The sequence below is a fragment of the Mus pahari genome, chromosome X (assembly GCF_900095145.1).
Source record: "Mus pahari chromosome X, PAHARI_EIJ_v1.1, whole genome shotgun sequence".
Classification (NCBI taxonomy): Eukaryota; Metazoa; Chordata; class Mammalia; order Rodentia; family Muridae; genus Mus; species Mus pahari.
The window spans coordinates 122123161-122142627 of NC_034613.1; the positions used below are offsets into that span (position 1 = coordinate 122123161).

Sequence of the window (19467 nt, forward strand, 5' to 3'; positions counted from 1 at the left end):
TAATTTCAGTAGGATTATAAACAGTATTCAGAAATCAATCACATTGATATTTCTTTTTTCTTATCTTCAATATTTTTTTACAGTCCAGTCATTATACCCTTCCTGTTCTGCCCACCAACAGCTCCTCATCCCATTCCTCTTTCCCTGTCTCCAAGAGGGTGTCCCCACTCCCCATGCCCCCCACACCCTGCCAGGCCTCTCCATTCCCTGGCGCCTGAAGTCTCTCAAGGGTTAGTTGAGTATTCTTTCACTGAGTCCAGACCAGGCAGTCCTCAGCTGTATATGTGTTCAGGGCCTCAGATCAGCTAGTGTATGCTGCCTGGTTGGTGGTATAGTGTCTGAGAGAACTCAGGGGTTCAGGTTTGTCGAAACTGCTGGTCTTCCTATGGGGTCACCCTCCTCTTTATCATCTTCTAGCCTTTCCCTAACTCAATCACAGTGGTCCCCAACTTCAGTCCATTGGTTGGATATAAATATCTGCCTCTGTCTCAGTCAGCTGCTTGTTGGGCCTCTTGGAGGGCAGCCATGTTTGTTAGTACACCATATTATAGTGTCAGGCTTTGGAGCCTCCCCTTGAGATGGGTCCCAATTTGGGCCAGTCACTAAACCTCCTTTCCCTCAGTCTCTTCTCCATTTTTGTCCCTGCATTTCTTTCAGACGGAACAATTCTGATTCATAGGTTTTGACTGTGGGATGGCAACCCCATCCCTACACTTGATGCCCTATCTTTGTACTCACTAATATCATCCTGAGTGAGGTCACACAGACCCAAAAGGATATATATGATATGTACTCACTAATAAGTGGATATTAGCCAAACATTATAGAATACAACCAACAGATCTCAAGAAGGTTAGCAAACTGAAGGGCCCCAGTGAGGATGCCTCAATTCCACTTGGGAGGGAGAAGAAAATAATCATGGGAGTCAGAGGGAGGGAGAGACCTGGGTGGGAGAGGGGAGGGGGGCAGGGAGAAAAGGGGCACATGATCAGGTATTAGGGGGCAGGAGAGAAGCCCTGAAGGCCAGCAGATAGAATGGAAACAGGCAACCTAGAGAACTAGGAGGTGGGGGTATCCTCCAGAATGTAGCAGAGATCTGGGAAGTGAGAGACCCTCAGGACTGAAAAGGAGGGACCTTAGATGAAATGCCCAACAATGGGGAAAGGAAACTTGTAGAATCCACATTTGTATTTCTAAAACAAAATACATGAGCTAAGGGTCTCATGTTATTCTATGATAGGCTTTTTCATGCAGTTTGGCAGGAAGCATATGAAAGACTGGTTTATGGGGCATTCTGGAATTTGGAACTATTGACAATGGAATGCATGTTTGTACTGGAACACAAGCATTTATGTATAGAAAGTTTCCTGGTCAATGACAACTGAAACTCAGACATTACAGGGATTTACTACTCTAGTTTGTTTGGAGAACCGTACCCCCCCACCCACCCCCCCACAAAGCTGTTTCTTCTCTATGAGAAGAAGGAAAATGGCAGTGAGACAAAGCTGTGGAGGTAGAGAGTGATAAGGCAGAGCATTATTGTATGTATGTTCCAGGTGTATTTTCCGTGCTGTGATGACAAACTGTGGCAGACACTGACATGGACATCCCCACTGTACTGAGTTGGAACCGTCAGGGCATTTTACCCAAGCTGCTACTCCCAGCAGTGGCCTCCACTTTCCTTTAACCAGAGGTGCTGATTGATTAGGTCATCAAATGAAAATAAATACCCAACATTCCCAAACTTATTACAGACATACATTACATAGAGAGGAAGTTCAGAGAGAGAAGCTTATAGCAATAAATGCATTAAAAAAATCTCTAATAATCAGCCTAACACAACAACTTTGTGATATAGAAAAAGAACAAACAAAGCACGAAGCACTAAAAGCAAATAATAAGGAGGGGAACAAAAATAAATAAAAACAGTAAGAATAACCAATAGCACAAAATTGATATTTTTAATTTTTATTTCTTAATTTAAAAATATGTGTGTCTATATACATGACTGCTATCTACATGTGTGGTATATAAGCGTGTGTGTGTGTGTGTGTGTGTGTGTGTGTGTGCATGTATCATGCATTTGTGAACACATGGAGGCTATAGGGGGTAGCTGTCTAGTTCTATCACTGTCTGCTTCATTCGTCTGATCCTGGAGCTAGGTGGGTTACCACCATGGTGTCTCTTCACACCAATAGAACAGTGACTAAGACATTATACTATATCCTCATTCTATCTTATATGAAAATCAAGCTAAAGTGGATTAAGAGCTTGATGATAAAACCTGAAACTGAAATACCAAAAGAAAACATAGGAGAAATGTTCTGTGACATCAACTGGGCAGTGAATTTTTCCAGACAATATTAACAAAACTGGAGAAATAGGATTACACCAAACCAAAAGATAAAATAAAATAAAGCTTTCAGACAGAAAAGAAAATCATCAACAAAGCAGAGACAATATATAGAAAAGAAAAATGTATTTTTATATTATATCTGATCAAGGTTTAATATCCAATGTATGTGTAACAAACTCAAGCAACTCAATAATAAGCAAACAAATTATCCAATGGAGCATGGGCAACTTGCTGGTGGCTACACTACTGATGAAAGTTACCCCTCCTCCCTGGGCATCCATAAACTGCCAACAGTGCCTTAGGGAGTAGTGGGGGGTCTTATGAACTCCCCAAATCCAGGATAGAATGTTACTAGGCCCCATTCTGTGTAGATCCCATGCAAGTTATAGCAGCTGCTGTGAGTTCCAAAGTAAAATGGCAATGCGATGTCCAAAAGACACTGCTCTTCTTCCCATCCTCTGACTCCTACATTTCTTCTGTCCTCTCTTCTGTGATATTTCCTGAACGTTGCAGCAGGTTATCTAGTTGTTCCAGTCATGACTAAGCACTCAAGGGTCACTCGTTCTCACCACTTTGGCCAGTTCTGAGTCTCTGTATCATTGCCTACTGTTAACAGAAACTTCTCTGACCCCAGCTATAATCACCATGCATTTGTGGGTATGAACATAAATATTTAGAAAGCAGTTTTGACAGCATTTTCATATGACAAAACAACACTAGTAGATTCTCTACCAGGACCTACAAATTCCCCAGCCATGTACTTTCGGCCAGGTTGCCAATATCAGACACAAATTCTTTCCCGCGAAACGTTTCTCTTCTGTACCTCAAATCCAATCAGAAAGTAGCTGGTTGTTTGTTTCTATATAGCCATACCACAGTTGCAACAGTGGACACATCCTGCCTGGCACAGTTTTTCTTTTCTTCAGCTTTCAGGTTTCTCTAGCTGGTCAGATTATCGTTGACTTTTCTCCCCCAGCAGATTTCCTAGCACCTTGGAGCACCGTGAAAGTTTGTCACCTGGGAAGGAAGAAGCGTCTGGTCGACAGAGTTCCTCTTTGATTTCTCTATGTCCTAGAAGCAAAATAGAGGGACGGGGGTTGTCTTACTATCTAGTGCTTGTGGACACTTACTAAAAATGCTAATTGCCTGTCTTACTTTTGAGCCTCTAAATTCATGTAACAACCCAGAGGGGCACACTCCTGGCACTGAGATTTTCACCTAAGGACTAAGGGTTCTAGGAGCAGTGGCATGTACCCATGGAGGATACTCACACTGGAACTCTTTTTTTTAAGTTCTATTTTTAATTATCTTATAAATGTTTCTTCATGGAGAAAGGGTCTTAAGCATGTAGCCCATCCTGGTCTCAAATTGACAGTCCTTCTGCCATGGCCCCCTAAGTTCTAGAGTTCCAGGTGTGTGCCACCAAAGCCAGCTTGCAGTTTGAGATTATATTAAACAGCCTCATAATGTGCCCATGGAATGGCTGATTGGTGCATTCAAATATGCCCATGAAATGTCCACTGTGTATTATAATATTGTACAATGTCTGTCCAATATTTCTTGCATGCACATTCCCATTTCCCGAAGTAGCTATATTTATAAGCAACTGAAGGGCTAGGAGCTAGGTCAATTTGAGTTGATTTGTAGAAAAGCCAGCTTAGTGGCATGTCACTCTATCACATATGGCCTAATGTGCTTAAAATATTATTGACTCACTGGAACTAATGAATTCTTTTACTTCTGTACTCTTAAAGAGAAGTCATGAACTGTTAAATGAAATGACACAAGCTCTGGCTGTAAATGCTCAGCCCCTTCTCCCAATTGTGAGACAGCTTCAAACATTGTATAGCCTCTGCATTTTCTTTCATTATTGATTTTCATAGTATACTGCAGCTCAAGCTATACATGAGATAGTTTCTCCTCCAGGTTACTTCCTTGTGGCCAACTTCCTCTTTGGGATATGTGTGTGTGTGTGTGTGTGTGTGTGTGTGTGTGTGTGTGTATGTGTGTATGTGTGTGTGATGTTTTATATTTTGTTTTGTGTCTTCTTGATGTCTTTTGGCACAATAAATTGTTTGAAATATAAATGTTTCCCATTTTTGTGAGTTTTGCAAATGACCTATAAAGTAGTTGACCAAGTTCATTTCTCTGGATTGGCCAATATAGAAACAGCATTCATCCAAAATGGGCCAGAAAGAGATTCTCTGTAGAAGAAAATGTATTTGATTTTCAGTATGAGCAGGTAACCCAAAAGTTCTACCTTTAAGTGCTGAATTATTCTTGGATGCTATTTTAGAAACAGTCATACTTCAAAGAAATAGAAAAGGGACCAGAGTGAAGGGAAGAATAAGTATTATTCTTAATTAGAGGAAAAATACTATCAAATACCCCTATATATATACGTTAAAAATGTAATGAAACTATTTATACAATTGATATGTACTAATAGTAATCAAGAAACTTTCATTATTTTAAATGTCAATGCTCTTTTAAAAAGTAAAGTACTATATCATACCTTATCAAAGTCTCCAGGTTGGAAAACAGTTTTTCATTTCAGTCAGTCTGTTTTAATTAGAGATCCGAGGATTGAGTTAAAATTGCTGTGAGATTGTTCCCAGTCCACACTGTCTCCTCCAGCCTTGTAAATGGGAAGGTGTCAAAATTCAAGGCAGCAAAGACAGATGTGCTGAATCAAAGACTGGTCTCGACTACTAATATGGTAAAACTGCAATTAACCAAAAACTGAGGCACCTTAATATTTATGTTTAATTAAAAGCCTTAGCTTTGTTTTTTAGCCTGTTGGAGTTTAAGAAAAATCCTCTTTACACTTGTATAAGTACAGAAGTCTGACTTTGAAGTGTTGTAAGTGACCGAGTAACCTGGCTATGAAGCAATGTTTCATAGAGGGTAGAACTCTTTTGTTTTTTGGTGTTTTGTTGAGTCTGGAGTTCACCAAGTAGCCCAGGCTGGCCTCAAACCTCCCATCATTCTGCCCTCTCCTCCTGAGTGCTGATGTCAGCAACAGTAGAGATGGAGCCACAGATACACACTGTTGCCTCCAGCAGCCTGAGCAGTCCCCTTAATCATTTAGGAAACTTGACTCAGGCAAAACTAGATCCTTGGCTTCATCAAAGAAAAGAATTTTAAGTTAAGCCTGTGTGAGTCAAAATGGGGGTTTATTAGAAGCCATTTTAAAAACATAGATCTTAAGAATGAAGTTTAAGAGATGGGGATAGGCAAAATAGGCAATATCCAAGGCTATGTAAATGTAATTTTTGTCTGCTATAGCCCTGGAACTACCTCTGATCTCATTTAAATTATTTAGTAATCATTTTTAGTATTTAATGACCTGAAAAACCACCCAAATCTTCTATGTAACTATTGTAAAGAAGATGAAGTATGACTTCTGAGAGAGAGAGACAGAGAGAGAGAGAGAGAGAGAGAGAGAGAGAGAGACTTATCTACTGGCAGTCTTATAGTAAGTGCTAATTGGGTGGGAAATCTGGATTCTCCCCTGGTGAGAGGCTTTACCCTGACTCTGGAGTGGGGAGTCTTCCTTCCTATGTTTCATAGGTTTTTCTCTTACAGTTTTCTGTTCTGCCTAACTACATTTGCGAGCTTCTGCCATCACGCCATCTTCAGTTTGCCATTTTATTCTCTAAACAATCTTTCCACACTCTCCCCAAATGCCTGCAGTAACAGCTCCATTTTTAATATGCACAGCTCATTCTTGGATCCAAGTATCATTGCCCATTCCAGGAGGATCCTCTGCAAACAAGCAGATACCAGAAGAAGACAAGAAATGAAAGCTCTAAAACAACCCTGGGAAAATGTCAATCAGGTTGCCTCTTTCCCAGATCCAGGAGAGGGTAGTGATTCATTGGGGCTTTTGGTATCTGAAAGATGTCCCTGGAGCACTGGAAGGAAAGGATACATTATGACTAGTACTACTAGTATGACTAGTCTCATTTTTTTAAGTAATTAAGTCTATTGGGTTAGTTTCATAAACAGTAGAAAGTCTGATAATGTTAGTTTGGGGGGCAGCAAAGAAGTGAGGAGAGAGGGAGAAAGAAGGAGACAGAGTTCTAAAATGTGGAATATACTGAAGTCATGTTTTAAATGCGTCTAGTTTACATTTTACTAAAAAAAAGTCTAAGAAGGGAAAGGATGAACATTTTGTTTGTATTTGAGTTTGTCATTTAATTACAATGCTCCCTTTTCTTTCCTCCCTACACATCCTTCCACACACCCCTCCCATCTTTTCTTCATTTGCACGGTCTCTCTTTTTCATCAATTGTTATTGCACGTATACATGTATTTGTCTATACATGTATGTCCGCAAATGTAGCTCATTGAGTCTATGTACCATTCCTTGTATGTATGTTTTCAGTGCTGACCATTTGGCACTGTGCAGACTGATTGGTGTGTTCTTCCCTAGGGTGGACCACCTCTCCTACTCCCAGCTTTCCTTATTTGTCTGTAGTTCTTTGTGTAGAACTAAGGCCATATTCACGGTAGCATTTTCTTTAGTGTCATCCTTGCTCAGAAGGGACAAAATGTGAACTCTATGTGGAGTATAGAATGACATACTTTCAGAAGTGCCCCACCCCTTGAGGCAAATTTAAATACAGCAAGGAATGGAATGAGTGACAAACCCTGGGTGCCCCTCTTCTTAATATATTTCTAGTAAGGGCCAGATCATTTTGGGTGAGAACAGGGAGAATGGTGCTCTGTTTCTCTGCCTTTCACCTAGGAACTGAATTAGGCAGTGTGTGCTTTCAATTGGACAAAGCTGCTTTCTAGCCTTACAAGGGTGGTGAAAATTAAAAAGGGTCAAAGACAATCCTAAGATTAGTGAGAAAGTATACCCTTTCTACCCCCTGCCATCCACCAATCCCATTTACAAAGACGCCCCATGTCTTTCAAAAGAGACCCGCAAATTGCCATGGAAATCTGCCCCAACAGGCTGTGCTCCAGTCGGAGGAAGAGCCTTTGTTCAAAGGGGTGTGGAGGGGTGCTGCACCATAGTGAACACCGTTAAGCCTCACTAATTCCCTGAAAGGGGGAAAGGCCAATCTTGATTTGTAAGAAGCTTGAATTTGAAAATATGCTGAAAGAAATGCCATGTTATTATTTCTAAAAAACCTGCAGTCAAACTGCTGGCTGCAGTCTGTGCATTGAGCTGCTGAGACACTTAAGGCCCAGAACAAACAGATAAGGGCTGTAATTAGCATATTGGTCATTTGAATGCAAAGTGCACTTAGAGTGGCGCTTAAAACCGTATGTTAGCATACTCCCCTAGCAGGCTGACGCTTTCCTATGTATATAATATTAATTTGCCTAGCAACGTGCCCTATTTCCTTTTTTGGCAGTAAACATTATCTTAGCAAGTCAGAATCCAGTAAATTTCCCATATTGGCAGCAGGACCGGACAAGGAATGAAGGAATACACTGAACTACTTTGAAAAATGGCTACAAACACATTTGAAATTTCTACATAATCCTTAAAAGTCAACAGTGGCTTACTATTTATTATTTACTAATTAAAGAGTGTATGCTCCTGGATGATTAAAAGAGGTGAGGAATGCAAAGTGTTTGAAGGTCCCTCCTCCACGAGCATCTTTGCAAGTGAACACTGGAGAAAGAAATTGGCTGTAAGTTCCTGCTTTGTAGCGAAATAAGGATTGATCATACAACAGGTGCTTAATTATGCAGAACACCAGCCCACTGGCATCACCATCCATTAAACACATCTGTGATGGTCAGCCAACGCTGCCTTTGTAATATTAACTTTGTTTTAAAACTCACATTTGAGACCACTTAATTTGAAGTGGCACTGAGTTATGTGTGGGATGAGGGAAAAGAAAGATGACCACAACTCTGATTTTATTCAATGTCGCCATCACATTGCTAAGGACATGGAAGAAAAGTATACTATTAGTTTTAAAGTGTACTATTTGTCCAGCAAGCTATCTGATAGAGTCAGTAAGGAAAAAGCTGATGAATCCTCAAAGAGGAAGGAATTTAAATGCCTGCCTCATGAGAAAATTCCTCCATTCTACTCCATGGCCTTGTAAAAGTCAGTCACTGAAAGAGAGATAGGGAGAGATTACCCATGAACCTCTTCGAGGAAAGATCAATCATCCTTAAGCAATGAAATCCCTAATGTAATGGTTCCCAAATTTTGCTGCACATTAGAATCTGAGAAGATTAGAACCTGAGGGGATTTTTAAAAGCCTGGATGCTCAGATATATGCCATCAAATTAAATCACAATGTTTAGCAATAGGGCCTAGGCAACAGCATTTTATAAAGGTAATTTCTCCTGCGCAATGAAGTTGAGAACCAGAACTGTAACACCTTTATTTTTTATGAGCATTTAAGTTAATCTTTCCAATTACACTAAGAAGGAGGATTATATTTCACAAATGAGGAAAAGTTCAAAGGGGCCAAATACATTGTCCAGAGTCTTGAATTATAATACAGTAAAACTGGAATTTGAATGTAGCAATTTAATCACGAGTCTACATGCTGAAATTTAATACAACAGTGCTCTCCAGAATTTTGTTCCCATATCCTGCACTAAGAGAATCCCATGTCAATGTGCTGAGAGTGTATTAGGCATCTGCTACAAAAATCACACTGTTGTAATCACACTGTGTGCTTCTAGGTAAAGTCAAGGAGATATGGTCAACTTCTGATAAATCTGATAACTCTAGTTTAGTTGTCATTTCATTTGCTTTGTTGAAGCTTCACTAACCCAAGATTATCAGAAACAAGACTATAGTCTGACGAAATCAGACTTCTTGTGTGACTTAGCATCCTTGGTCATAAGTATCAATAGCAAAGTTAATCTGGGATTATTGGTAGGAAGGTAGCATCACCTAAGGGAGGAGGGGGAACCCTGGGACATTTCAAAAGTGCTATTTATGTAGCCTTGGAGAAAACAGTGCTTTCCTTAAAGTTACATCTGGCTTCATGTATCAATTCTCGCATTCGGAATAATGGCTAAACTATTTATTCTTAACCCATGCTAATTTTTATCTTTTCAATCCCAGGCAGACTTAGATTCTTTCAGGTTTTTGCCCTTTTCCAATTAGGTGGGTCTGAAAGACACATTGACATTCATATAACCCATGAATAGATTTATTGATTTCCAGATGAGCTAATAAAACATTTCACATAGGAGGGCATGTCAACAATGAATTCTGAGTAAGATTGGTGTTTGAATTATTAGTGTTAGACCAGCATCAATTTCTACATTTTAAATATTCTGTGAATCAAAATATCAGAGACATTTAGTCAAGGATACATAGGGGCTCTGGTACATTTTTGTAACTTCCCATGATCCCTACACTATTTCAAATATTTAATTAAGCCATAAAAATATTTATTAGGAATAGAGTTTTGATAACACCCGTTGGACTTCAGGATGTAGCTCAGTTGTTAGTGTGCTTATCTATTAGACACTGTACTCTGGGATCTGTTCCCAGCACTTCATCCAACAGGAATCCTACTACCAGTGAAGTAAAGTCAAGAGAATCAAAAATACAGGAATATTCTCAAATGCATACAGATCTTGAGACCAGCCTGGGCCACATGAGACCTGGTCTAAATAAATGAAAGCATGTTCCCTATGTAGTCTGGCTTCCTGTGCTTCCACAAATAGTATGAAAGTAGTTATACCAGGGTTCTTTTATATAGGTACCTGGATTTATCTCTTACGTACATTATATTGTCAGTGTTCAGTGACTAGCAGGTACAGATCTCTAAAGGCTTACAGGCATGAGAACCACTTGTTCATCAATATGCCAGTTGAATATAGCTTACACTATTCATTACTGATTGCCAGATAAGAATAAGAGGGAAGAATAGAAGCAAAGGCATGGGAAACCGAGACATATAAGGGAAACAGAATACCTTGACAGGCCAACACTTGGGCATAAAGCAAGATAAATTGGAGCTGGAGTATAACGTTTTCTCACTGAAATAAAGGGATGTGGGTTTGTGTGAATATACTATATATGTATTGTTTGTAACTACGTACTTGAATGTATATCTACTCTCTCAAACTAGATTCTAGATGGTATAATAAGACGGCTAAAGTTTAGTTCATTTGTATAACCTTTGTAGCATCGATCTATATGCCTTTTACTTGCTGGTAAATGTCTCGAAGGAATGACTGATATATCATTTAAAAAATGCAAGTGATCTTCCCTTTTAAAAATTATCAGAAGCCCAAATATAACATAGGGTAGGGGCTTGTATTCAGCAAAAGGAAAGCAGCAGGCAAAAAAAAAAAAAAAAAAAAAGAACATACATACCACCACCAACAGCCCTGAGCTCCCTTTGCATCAGGCTTTGGTGACCAGTTTTGACCATGTCCTTCCATCTTGGGCCCTGAACCATGCCCATGAGGGTTTGAACACAATGTGACTATCACTAATGAACTTGGCATTCTGCTCACTTCTCCCATTGTTTGGCTTTAGTGGAAAGTCTCAGAGGTGTTCACCTCTTCATCACTCATTTCTCAGGACTCTGATTTACAACAAACACGTGGATTCAGGAAGGACCTGGTAGTGGTAGGTGAGGAAAAAGTATATATACTACCTTCAGGACTTGGGTAGCATATGTTGTCTGCAAGGGTGGTCAACAATTTGCCTATTGATGAGTTTTCCCCCTTCACCTCTGGAGAGAAATGTTCCACTGCTCATCATTTTAGATAATTGGGTGTGGGGATAGGGACACTTCTGTTCCTGATAACCTTATTATGTGTTTATCAGGAGCAGACACTGCCCAGGTTGTCACGACAACCAGCAATGATTCAAAGCTTCCCTGAAAGGTCTGTATCTCTGGCAAATAATCAGCCTTTAGCTCTCAGCAGATGCTGAACTGAGCAGCCAATCACAGGTGATCTGAGAAAATATGACATCATAGTCCAGCTAGTCCAAAAAAAATTTTTTTTTGGTTTTCTTTTTCTTTTTTTTTATTGATTCTTTGTCCCCTAGATGATATCTCTCTCCCTTCCCCTCTCCTTCCTCTTCTCTGACTCTCTCCTCTTCCTCCTTCTCTCCCTGCTCTCTCCCAGCGGAGCATGCAAGCAAGCAAGCACACACACATACACCACAAATCCCTCACAATCACCAACAACAAAACCAAAGTTTTCTGAATTCAGTTCACTATGCAGTTTGACTTGCATTCTCCAAATGTAGTGATTGGGAGCGTGAGGGAAAGGACTGTGTAATTCTCTTCAGAGAACCGTCAAAGAGCATTGGCTCAATTAAATAATGTGGTTTGATATGTATGACCGTAGTGGAGGCAGAGGTAATTAACACCAAGTTAGAAGAGAGAAACTTCCTACTTATTAATTCACTCCAAGCCACCTGGATTTAATTATCTTCTACTTTTCCTTCACTGACTCCCTCATGAAATGAAGGAGGGCAGAGGTTCTGCAAGGCAGGCCCTCTAGTGAGGTCTAATTGTGGACAAAGGTTAGGACAGACCCTCTGTTCCCAGATGCACAGTTAAAAATCCTGTGTATATTTGGCCTCATCAAATTGATTAAGGAGGTGTGTGTTTCCTCAATCCATCAGGTTTGCTTTTGTGTTATTAGCCATTAACATTCACACAACAATTCAGGGATAGGCAATGTGAGTTTTACAGAGAAGAAAGTTAATACCTAGGGAAATTGGACTCTTGTTCAAGGCTTTGTCCAACTTCAGGGTCCTGTGTCACAACTCTGGTTGCAAGAAGATGGTGAGTTCTTACCCATATGATGCTCTCTGCCCCCACAGTCTCTAGTTTTTCAGAGACACTTTGGTGGCGTATCTGAACTCTCTGTATTTATTTCATATGCAACCCACAAAACTGCTTGCTTCAGGAGAGCTTTAGACGCTAATATAATGGGTCAGGGGGACAAGGAGAAAGAGGATCAGTTATAGTGAGCACAACACACAGTGATGCCTAGACCCTGAGTAGACATGGACCAGGCACTTTTCTCCTATTTCATGCCTGGACACCAGTTGCTGAGCAAATTGGGGTAGGAGGGTAGTTTATAGAAGTGTACCATGGGGGCTGAAGATTAAGAGCACCTAGGGACTTTCAGAGGACCTGGGTTTGATTCCCAGCACCCAAGTGACAGCTTACAACTGTCTGTAACTGCAGTTCTAGGGGACATGAAGCCTTCTTCTGGCCACCATGGGCACTAGGCATGCAAGTGGTACACAGACATGCTGGCAAAACACCCATCCAGCTAAAAACCAAAAATAATAAAATTTTCAAGTGAACCTGTTCCAGAAAATAATGTGAAGAACAAGAGCTAACTACAGACCCTCAGCATCAGCTACTAGGAACAGTTTCTGTCTATGGGATTTAAGGTAAAGAAAGCCAAGACAGGATGGTCATTTCTGCCCTGTAGATGACGTATTATTATTTTCCGGCATCCAGTCTATGTTCAGAAATGTCTAAGTTTACCATATATTTGCCCTACTTGAACCAATGGCCTGGCATTCAGATAGCTTTCAGGATAGTTAAGGTGGTGGCTGGTTTCATCTTAAGCATTCTCCTGAATTATATTTTTTATTCTAATTCTGATTTTTATAAGCAAAAATAGAGTATATAGTTATTATTTAAATTCATTCAAACAAAGCCAACCATGCTAACACAGGCTTGTCATCCCAGTACTGGGAAAGTGGAAGCAGAAAATCAGGGGCTCAAAGTCATCTTCAGCTACATGGTGAGTTGGCAGCCGCCCTTAGCTTTTTAGTGCCCGTCTTAAATGAAAGTGAAAATAAAGGGCATTCAAACTGCACAGAAGCTTGTTTTCCTTTGCACACAGTCACATCAATAAAACAATCGTAACTTGCAATTTTTAACTAGCCATTTTAACTTAACTCAGTGTACCAAAAAGAATGGATTACTTCTCATTGGGATTGCGTTACTAACTTGTGGGTGTGGGGGTTGGGGGGGGAGCCTCTGGTCAGCTGCTGCCGCCTACCATTCTAAGAGAGTATCTTAGCACATAAATGTGAAGTAAAGCTTCTATTGAATGCATGTCAGTTTTGCATCATGGTAAAGTAAAACAAAACAAAACAAAAAACAAAATAAAAACAGATGCACCATTGTAAGTTTGACATTATCTATATAAAGAAAACACACATAGTTGTAGGTCATAATTTACACCATTTATTCCCATGATCAGTCTTTCATTGGCTTGCTGATTTTTGCTGTCTGTAATTTCACTATAAATACACATACACACACAATTTTTAACAAATATAAAATTATAGCATACATTATTGTCTTGCAATTGCTTTTTACACCTAAAACTGTGTCAAGGAGTGCTCTTATTTTAGCATATGGGACTCCACATGATTGTTTTTATCTGAGGGATATTTAGGCTATCATTTGTATGATATTTACACTCTTACTTTAGATTAAACAATGAATATTCTTGAGCATATATCTTGGTATGCTGTCATGAAGATATCTATAAACATTTTCCTTGACTTAGAATTGCTAGATAAAGTGATATATACATTTTTTGATTTGGTAAAATCTTACTCACTTCTTAGTCCCATTAATAGTATGCTATATGAGAGTGTGCAATATTTCCTTAGTTTAGGATTTGACTGGAATGAAGACACTAACTTTAATTTACTTATATTATAAAAGCCCCACTTTGGATATCTCTCTTCTCTTCTAAATTATAGACTTGTAAGTCATAGACGTGGTTTGGTTCTAGGAACTAACACAGAAAAACAAACTTAAAATGGAAATTTTGAATGACATTAGTCTTCGCTGATGGCACATCACATTTGGTACCACAAGGACCAAAAAAAGAAAAAAAAAGGAAACAATGTTCCTACTTATCCCTCAAATATACTCATAAATTGCCTTATAGTATGATAGAAAGGACCTAGAAGATAGAGAAGGAAGCCTAGAATGTATGACCATGTATTTCTATGATGCAACGTGCTGGTGACTTCAAAGCCCTGGGTTTCCAACGTCCATTCGATGAAATTCAGATCATAATGCTTGCTGAAGTACAATGTTGTGGGTATTGTGAGAATTTAGTGGTGAGATACAAAGAAGGTTTGTAACCTGAGAAATATGATACACATCCCAAGTTCTTATTAAGGTTGTATCCTTAAACCAGAGTTGTTTGTATGCAAGGGAGAAGACTGTGGGAGTTAGGAGGGACAAATTACACAGAGATGAAACATTAAGCTTGTACAGTTCAGAGCCCTTTCTTCTTGCTCTGTATTTATGGAGAACAAACTGCACTGGTAAAAGTCTATCTTTTGATATTAAGAATAACATAGGTTATCACCTCTTTACATGAGGATTCAAGTCTCTCCTTCTGGGCTTATAGCCTTGTTTGAATGGCATTACTATGCTTCCATTTGTCAAGTACCTAATAGGATTTTGTCCCTTCCCACACGTAGTTTCTGTAATCACTAGGGAGAGAAGAAATACACACATGAAATGTTTAAATAACCACGTGAAGTGACTGCATAAATAGTTCCATGTTATAGCTGAGGTATATGTGAGGATTAGAGTGAAATCAAATACCTTTTAATTACAATTTAAATCAATACCCCAGTTGAATCATTACCAGGAAAATCCTGTTATGCTTATTTTTAAAAAATATTTTAGTTTGAAAGAACCCAACATAAATGCAATTTACAAATAAGATACGTTACCATTAAGTAAATGACATTTAGATCAGTACTTTTTAGATTACTTCTACCATTATGTGTAAAAAAAAAAATCAATGGGGGTGTAGTTACTGTTTTAACCTCAAAGTTAATTAAAAAGGCATCTGTAAAGTCATTGTAAGCAGAATCATTCTGATTTCAGCCTATTAATCAAGAATGGGAGAGAGAGTCTGTGTTGCATTAGAAGGTAACCACCGGGATGTGTTTTAAAGGCTATTTTTAAATACCTTGTTTTAAAACAAGGCTTACCTTATAAACCCAGTGCATATTTTCATAGCCATTAAAACCATGCTTAATTTTCATTAAGCATATGCTTCAGCATTTTAGAAAATCCAGGAACTTTGTACTTAGATTTAAATATAAATCCCTGTTCTACTACTTCCTACAGTCTTTATACAATACTTCCATATGTGTAAATTTGTATTTTTTTATTGAAGGAAAATGTTGCAAAGTCATCCATAAGACCTGTTTGGATCATGTCGCTTATCGTCCTTTTCCCTATTTTGTCTGAGGTTGATCATTGTTCCCTTTCTGTTCCTGATGTTATTCAAAATGAATTCCTTCTCACCCCCACGTCGACTTTCCCAGATATCTGAGTGATTATCTCTTGTGAACCCAGAGATCACTCGTGTGGCTCTTCGTCAGAGGATTTGAAAAAAGTTGAAATTCAGTTTAGGTGTTAAAATGCATTGTGTGGTAATTGTGAAGAAATGAATGTTGGTTCTTATGCAGTGTTGAGAAAATTAAAGAGGCATCAGCGTCACTATTCACTTTTACAAGGATACACTTATCTTTATTTACAAAAAGTTTAAAAGTAGAGAACAAAATAGCCTATAAACCCAGGACATTAACCTAACCACTACAATTCTATGCTCCCTCCCTTCTGTGTTGGGAGGCAATTTTTGCATCATTGAAGTTCAAACATACATATATTGTGCAGCCTATTGTTTCATTGGAGAGATTTGACATAATTGTATACTCTGCCAAAATTCTAGGGAGTATGGATTTGGGAGCAAGAAGTGATGCTTTTCAGGGGTAGATTTTAAAGGGCTTAGGACACCTATAAATATTTGAAGCTGCTCGTAAAGATGATAAATCAGTAAAGGTTTTAGGGAAAAGACGGCAAGGGGATTTGTGGGAAATCAGTGCACTCATTTGGAAGAATAATTATTCCTTTTGCATAATGCCACCTGTTTTGAAATGTATGCTTTATGTGCAGAAGACTATTTTTTTTTCCTGCTTAAATTGCTACCTTTCTTAATTCCACCGCCACATACCCCCCCCCCCACACACACACCGTACTTGTCTATGCAACCTGCTAGGCTGACAGGTGGTGTCCCAAATCCAAATTTCCTCAAGAAAGCCGGCTCCAGTAGATGGATTCCCTAGCCTGAAAACGCATCTCAAAGCCTAGTGTTTGTAAGCCAGAACGATGCATGAAATGTTCCCTCTCCACTCCTGTCTGGTATCTTTCTCAATGGCTCCACCTTCCTCTTTAGACAATCCCGACAGTGTAGAAGTTTCCATCTCCCTTCCCTCTCCTCTCTCCACCCCCCTTCACTTTCTCCCCCCTCCTAGGGCGCTTCCTGCCTGGAAACAAAAGATTGGTCCCCAGTAGCCCACTCAGGGCGATTTTACTTTTATGCTCACCATCTGATTGGCCTAGGTACGGTGCAGAGCCCAGGTGACGTCATAGCATAGCCGAGCTAGGGAGCGGTTGCTGAGCAGAGGGGCTCTACAGCAGGCAGGCAGCTGTGGCCGCAAACTGTCTGGGGTCTTACGCTGGGGGCTGCAGCTTTTTCCCCTCTGGGAGTAAGTGCATTGGGCGAAAGAAGAGCCGTGGGGGGAGCGGGCTGGGCCCGGGGCTGCGGCCGCGGCCGCTGGGCTGCAGCTCCCCAGCCCAACTGCCAGCGTGCTCCGAGGTACTGGAAAGGTCTTGGCAGGGTGGCTGGACCCTTGGCAGGTAAATCCCGCGACTTCTGTACTGTACCAAGCTAGCTCGGGGGAGGGGAGGATGCTGGGCAGATGTTCTTTCTTGTGTCCCCCTCCTGCTCTTGCTGTGCCCCAGCTTTGACTCTTCTACGTGGCTCCATTGCCCAAGCCCTGGGACCTAGCGCACAGTGCTTCATGGGGTTTGCTCAGGCAGATGAGTGGGTGTGTCCGGGCTGGTCCTAAAGGACCGGGGCTTCTTTCCTGAGCCAAGCCCAGGGTTAGCTTACTGGGGTTTGGACCGCCTGGGGCAAAATCCGCCCTGAAAGCTATGTCAGACTGTAAGTCTCCTACCATCTTCCCCTGCACCCACCCCCCACCCTTCTCCAGCCTTACTGTTGACAGCAGTCCTCCAGAGAAGGGGAGGGGGTGTGGCCGCAGTCTGGCCAAGTCTGCATCAGAACCTGACTGAAACAGAAAAGTGCCACAATTCTTAAAAGGGAGCTTTCCTTTCTTTAAAAAAATTTATCCCCCTCCCCTTTTCTGTTTGGGAGGATGGTAATGACAGGAGGACCTTTTCCCCCCTCTTTTCTTTTTCTTATTCTGCGGGGACTGAATGGATTCAATATGGCCCTTAGAAAAGCCTGGCACACACACACACCCTTTGGCCCCTGTCTTTATCTAGAGAGTGGGGGTCATCGGGTTTGCTGCTTCCTCCCTTCCCATTCCTCTGTAGCTCCCAGAAGACGCTGCTCTCAGTTTGTGACCTGCTACGATGACTGGCATACTTCAGAGTGAACAGAACATTTTAGATTCAGGCTCTGGCAGGCTTTCCTTCCCTAGGTGGTGGCTGAGGGTAGACTGTGGGTTTGGGGGAATATAGATGGGTCTTCTAAGGAGATAACCAGAGGCTCCATTGGGTTGGTTTTTGCTTGTCTGCTTGTTTGTTTGTTCCCACCTTCCAGAGTCAAATTCCAGATTCTAGCCTTGGAGTTTCTGGCCTGTGTGGGCTGTAAAAGTGGAGGGAAGGGTGCGTGCCTTGGCTTTGGGAAGCATGATGGGGGTGGTTGCGGCGCTATTTAAAAAAAGAAAAAAGTGGCTTCCACCACCAGGGAAGCCCTTAGCCATGTTAGCTTTGCTCCCTTCCCCAATGGTTTTGCAGACTCAAATCCAGGCCAACTGTATGACTATCTGAGGTGTTGGAACAGAAGGAGGTCCATTCCTGTTGGTGACAGCACTGTGGCCCTGTTCTAGGATGAGCCAGGTATAAAAGGTCAGTGTGGTTTTCACTGGGCCATGTGTAAAATTATAATTGGTCAGGATGTGTGATTTGGCACTTGAGTGTCCAATCACAGGCACCTTTGAGGAAAGGGGCTCACTGTGGTAATGGACGTAAACGGGTGATTAATAGGCTGGAATCTGGGAAGAGAGCCAAATAGCCCTCTTTTTTTTTCTGGATACAAATGTCATACTCCTCTGTGTCTGTGCAAGACACAACATGAAAAGAATCTAGAAGGTATGCTGGGTTAAAGCTGGCTACTGGTAATTCAGAATCCAGAAAGACCTCAGGATGTAAGAGGCAGGTTCTTTAAATCTCCCGACAGACAAGTACACATTGTGATGAGAGTGCAAGCAATGGTCAACAAGACCCCAGGAACATAATAGTGCTAATCATTCCTACAGGTTGTGGGTATTTCCGTTTACAGGTGGAAGTGGTATACAGAGCAGACATGTTTGCTGAGGGTTTTGGAAGAGACTGGGTAGTAGGATTTATTTGACAGGTGAGGAAAGTGGAACATGACAGTAAAGATGGCAGGGGTTGCCATTAGAGATTCTGCTATTATAAAGTCAAGACTAAGCACAAGGTCAAAGAGAATGACTAATATAAGAGAAATCAGATCTAGAAACCAGAGTGAATAGGTTGGAGCTAATGGAGTTGATAGAAGCAGAGCTGTAGTAGCAGATAAAAAGTCAGCATCATGCCAGGAGCTCAAGAGTCCTATTTTCTCTGGTGAAATGGTAATGGAAAAGTTTTGCTAGTCAAGTCAGTGATGGTTCAATAAAGGATTACACGGGCCTTTTTGTAACCCATTTTTCAGGAACCAGTAACTTCAATCGAAGGAATAAGAAGAAACATGATGAGGAGCAGTCTCAAACGAACAAAACACAAAAAACCCAATGCTTTCATATTGGGTGAGAGAGGGCGCGCGCGTGCGTGCATGTGTGTGTGTGTGTGTGTGTGTGTGTGTGTGTGTGTGTGTGTGTGTGTGTGAAGGATGGGAAGGAGAACAGGAGAGCTAGGATCTGAGACAGGAGTCTGACTGTTTTCCATGGCTGAGTAAGGTTTGGGACAAAAACAGACAAGAAGGAAAGAAAGGAAGGAAGGAAGGAAGGAAGGAAGGAAGGAAGGAAGAAAGAAAGAAAGAAAGAAAGAAAGAAAGAAAGAAAGAAAGAAAGAAAGAAA

General features: G+C 40.7%; 1 protein-coding gene across 8 annotated transcripts in view; it reads left to right on the plus strand.

The window, feature by feature from the left end:
• Pak3 (p21 (RAC1) activated kinase 3) overlaps positions 1-19467 on the plus strand; it is a 263551-nt gene that overhangs the window by 124856 nt on the left and 119228 nt on the right. For 2 of the 8 annotated variants that reach the window (XM_021188504.2, XM_029534088.1), the window contains exons 1-2: positions 16792-17037; positions 18166-18276. The exons of 5 other annotated variants lie outside the window; for them this stretch is intronic. The gene's annotated coding sequence lies outside the window, so the exon portion shown is untranslated. Of the gene's footprint in view, positions 1-16791; positions 17038-18165; positions 18277-19467 lie in introns of those variants that run through there. One more of the 8 variants, XM_029534084.1, reaches the window with a different exon arrangement.